General features: G+C 34.8%; 1 pseudogene; it reads left to right on the top strand.

Moving 5' to 3' along the window:
- The first annotated feature begins 444 nt into the window (after positions 1–444).
- Positions 445–4,712, top strand: LOC132041691 (uncharacterized; annotated as a pseudogene).
- The last annotated feature ends 537 nt before the right edge of the window (positions 4,713–5,249 follow it).

Here is a 5,249-nt window from a genome sequence, read left to right on the forward strand (position 1 = left end):
ACAAGGGTATTATATTTCATTTAAAAAAATTTTAAAAATGCGAAGAAAAAAAACTCAAATGGACGCAAGAAATAATTTTTACTCCTACTCTCTCCGTCCCATAATAAAAGTCACCTTAGTCAAAATTTTTTATCCCATAATAAGTGTCATTTTAGGAACCCAAGACATAAATTGATTAGTTTTTTTCAATTCTATCCTTAGACAAAAAGACAAGTTCAAGTAACGTCTAAATGATGATTGGACAAATCATATGGTAACTTGGTATTATTGCATTCCCAATGTCAAGAGGATTCTACTTGTGCATGCTTTAAGTAATTCATTTTTATTATATAAGAGTAATCTAGTAAACTTTATATTATATTATTAATGTCTTAATATGCTTATTTTTCTGGTTGATACTTATTATGGACCCGGAGTATTAAATAGTAGTACTCCATTAATCAGTTAAAAAATTTATCCAGTTCCACAATGGCAAGCATCATTAGAAATCTTTTCTTGCGCTCCTTGGCCGTTCAGCCGCCGCTCAAATTCAACGACCTCCGCTGTAATTTCTCCATTTCCGCTTCAATTCACAGTAAAACAACTCGAAAAAACAAAGTAAAAAAAGCATCGAAGAGCAGTAGTAATAATAACAGTAGTGTAATTAACCAAAGCAAGCTTTCACAAGTGAAACGGCGGACTAGGTCAGAGAAAGAACTAGATGAGGAGACATTCCTGAACAAGTATGGAAATGACAATTCTGCCCATGTACCTGTTTTGCTTGGTGAAGTTTTGATGTTTTTACCTCAGTTACTCTCCGTTCATTCCTTGATTGTACTCTTGGTGCTGCCGGTCATTCCTCTGGTTAGTTTTTTCCTTGCTTTTACATTTTCATTTCCTTTTTTTTTTTTTTTAAGTAAATGTATTATCTTGTGAATGTGAAACGAGAAAACTTCTAATTTTTACCCCCTCAGTCCCAATTTATATGCGGCTGTTTGACTTAGCACGGAGTTTAAGAATGAAAGTACTCCGTATGTCCCAATTTATGTGATGTTGTTTGACTGAGTCACGGAGGTTAAGATAAAGATGGTTTTCAAATCTTGTGGTTAAACAATGAAGATATTCGTTACACGTTATAAATTATCTCAAGTGAAAAAGTTAAAAAGTTCAAAGTTAAATAGTTGTGAAATAAGGAAATAACTCATTCTTTTGGACCTGGGACTAAAAAGGAAAGTTTTTGTCGTATAAATTGAGACGAGAGGAGTAAAGATTTCTTTAAACTTGTGGTCCAAAACAAGCCATATATATTTGTGTGGCTAGAGTTTTTTTTTGGAACGAGAGAGAAAACAGTGCCATATAAATTGAGATGAAGGAAGTAATATTTTTGGTGGATGTTTGGACATAAAAAATGTGAAATTTGAATAAATTGTAGTATTTGGAAAAAAAGTTGAAATTTGGAAATTGGAGTGGTGTTTGGACATCAAAGCAACTTGGAAAAATCTTGAATTTTTGTGAGTGATTTGGAGTGAAAATGTGTAAACAGTATTTGGGGTTTTTTCGAATTCGTGAAAATTGTAACAATTCTATGTGCAAACATGAATTCGGAATACATTTCCGGAAAAAAGTGAAAATTATCTATGGCCGAACGGGCAATTTTCTAAATTTTTAGCTTTTATATCAGAGAAGTAAAATTAATTCATATCATGTTATACACCTAGTTAACATGATACAACTTTGCAATAAATTTGTTGTCTCATGTATGCCTAGTTGCTTTTGTGTAAAGAAGTATAATTTAGATAATGTAATAAGCAGGTACGGTGGTTTGCTTGTGGTTTGTCTTGAGGTAGCGATTCGTGATTATTTATCTTCTATACAGATAATTCGAGCTCATCCAGAAATGCAAGTTTATGTTGGACTTGATGTTGATCCTATTGCGCATCAAATGGCTCAATCTCAGCTGAAGAGTATCCTAGACAGGGACTCTTTGGATACGGCTTCTGCCTTTAAAGTGTATACCTTTTGAAAAATTTTAAGGACGTCAAGTCTGTGCTTGGTGAAGTTGCAGATGACTTATTGGCTTGTGGAGTAAATGGGATCTTGATGGACTTGGGTATGTCATCTATGCAGGTTTGTACCTCGAATCACATCTTAGAGACTATTGGAAAATTTCAAGTTGTTTGCTCTATAATCTGCTTTCGGTGGGCCAACCTTTCACTCTTCGTCTATGTGTGTGAGCTGGCTGTATATGAGAAGAACGTTAGTCGCATTAAGGTCTTTGAAACTCCAAAGACTATTATCCCCTGGCTAATCTGATAACTGACCTCTACTCTCATGGTTGGATCAGAGAAATATATTTCTTCCTGTTAACCATCTATTGGAGAAACACTGAGAGAATACCAGGATACAGATGATTTCTGAGTGTAGTATCAATATCTTGAAATTTTTGTATATTTTGTTCAGGTAAATGATGCCGAAAGAGGTTTTAGCGTGCTGAAGAATGGACCTCTTGACATGAGAATGAATCCAAAGGTAATTTCTTTCCAGATTGTGTGTGAATTTTGACAGTCATTCTGATTTGTCTAACTCTAAAATGCTAGTATCATATGCTGTATTGCACGTTGACTTGTGTTTCCAAAAGTTCCAATATTTTCTCTTTTGGAAAACTATGTTGATTTTGTGATTCTATTCTCTGCTTTTATGGACATTAAAATTCTATGAGATTCATGTTTACTTTTGGGTAAACTATGTTGATTTTTGAGATTGTATTCCTTTGGTTTAATGGGTGGTAAATTTCTACAACAAACTCTCTTAAAGAAATCATCTATATTTGTATTTGTCGTCCTTCATTCTAATTGTAATTGTTAAATATATCTTTTTGTTAGCTGGTATACTAACTATTTGGTGTGTGTTCTTTTGCGCAACTTGTTTGGATAATCATAAAGGTGGGTTGTAGGTCTTTATACAACTTTAAGAGGCAGTTCAACCAAGAAAATAGGTTTATATCCTTAGTAGTAGATGTACTGAACACAGAAAGTGGGGAGTACTCAATGGTAATATTATCAGTTTATGATTAATGGGAAATAACAGGTTTTCTGGAATTGAATTATAAAAGGAATGGGGTGAATGCAATTATTCTTTTGCACAAATTTAATTCATGGTGAGGATTAAAATGCTATAAGTTTGAACAGGAAGTAAAAGGCCTCCTCTTTGTCTAATGCATAAAATTAAATGTGAACATACAGTGATAGTGAGCAGAATCTGTTTTTTGGTTGCGTCCACAATTGCACAAGTACTCAGATACATGCAAGAATGTGCTTATGAATTCTGATATCCATACGCGTTAGACTGGTGAATCACATATACATTGTTGAAGGACTAAGAATTTTGTTTTTCTCTTTTTGTTCTTTTCTTTCTTACACTTTTCGTCCAGTGGTCATCAATGATGCACATAAGATATTACATCAATTTTTTTGTCGGTGTAAGATATTACATCAATTATCAGCTGTCACGTCGCATTCTATCATTTGTTTGACTTCTCTTTTTGTTCTTTTTCTTTCTTACACAGTAGACGCTTCTCATTCCTATACCTTCTTATAAAGAGTTCATAGATGTGTGGAAAATGTTCATATATTTTTCCTTGATTAACTGACACAGGACTGTGACAGGCAACTCTGAAAGCTGAAGACGTATTGAATTCTTGGCCAGCTGATGAAGTAGGACGAGTTCTGCGAGAATATGGAGAAGAAAGCAATTGGTACTCTCTTCAAAACAGAATTGTTAAGGCTCGTCTACATGGAGGGTTACATTCTACCAATGAGCTGGTAGACCTTATTAAGAATTCAACTCCTAGGACTAAAGGTGGGTTTTCTTCCAGGCGGCCTTGTGTCTATTCATATTTAAAATTTGTCTGAAATTTTAGTTAACCATTACTAACGAGGCTTGGTCTGATATGTACTGTTTCATACTTTTCTAACAATCCTCTGCACATACTTGTCTGTGGAAATGAGAAATGTGATTATACTTTGATTAATTTGCTTAAGCAGGAAGGCAAGGTTGGATTAAGACAGCCACAAGAGTTTTTCAGGCTTTGCGAATAGCTGTTAATGATGAACTTAAGACACTGGAGGATTCCATCCGTGCTTGTTTTGAGTCCCCTCAGTTCTGGTGGAAGGCTTGCTGTAATTTCATTCCACAGTTTAGAGGACAGAATAGTAAAGCAGGCGTTTCTCAATATTATGACTTGCAGTGAAGTTGATGGAAGTGGGGTTGAAGATGAAGAAGGGAAGCGCTTCCGAGAGCTTAGAAAAACTAATCTGGATACTGTTAAAGAAGAAGCATGGATAAAACAGGTCATACAAGGACAGACTGGAACTATCCTTACAAAAAGACCCATCACGCCATCTGAAAAGGAGGAAACATTAAATCCTCGAAGTCGGAGTGCTAAACTAAGAGTGATTCAGAAAGCCTGAAGAAAGGCGGATGTCATAGATGTAGCTCGTAGCTGACCTTGAGGAGATCTTTTGCTCTCGAAGATGAGGAGCTTTGCCAATTGTTCAACATCTAAAGTTAAGTAACCACAACTTTTTCTTGATCGTCCTTCGACTTTATTCATCAGGCACTGTAGTCCCTCAAGGAATTAAGGCTCATGAAGCTCTAGTTCCTCTGGACTTGTCATACATATTGTTCCATCGAGGAAATGGTGTCCGTATTTACAACTAAAAATATTGTTGCCCTTACTGATATATGCAGTTTAGTCCACTTCAATTTAAGCAAATTCCATTTCCTTGAGGCATTATGGTTATCTGCAGAGCCTAATTAGCAAACTTAGCTACATTAGTTGTAACCATTTATGTGTACCTTTTGCCATCTCCATCTATTTCTAAGTTGTAACCATTTATGTGTACCTTTTGCCATCTCCATCTATTTCTAAACTATCTTCAAATGATATATGGTTGTTCAGTTTAGTTCATGCCTAAATTCAGAAAAACTATAGACTTCAGCGAAGTCTCTTGGATTGTCTATTGAGGTAAGAAATCTTTATGTCTACTCCTGTAGGCCTTTCATAAGCTTCCACAAATTGTTTAACTAGACTGATTGGAATGACAAGGATATGACCTTTATAATCATTTCTAATGTACCAATACGATTATATAATATTGCAATGCATAAGAAGTTTAAATATTAATTTAAAAAACTGAGGTAGTACTAGAAAGTAACCTTTAATTTTCCAGACCCAACATTGTCGATACCAACTTTATGTGTATTAATAC

Source organism: Lycium ferocissimum, unplaced genomic scaffold (assembly GCF_029784015.1).
Source record: "Lycium ferocissimum isolate CSIRO_LF1 unplaced genomic scaffold, AGI_CSIRO_Lferr_CH_V1 ctg11134, whole genome shotgun sequence".
Lineage (NCBI taxonomy): Eukaryota > Viridiplantae > Streptophyta > Magnoliopsida > Solanales > Solanaceae > Lycium > Lycium ferocissimum.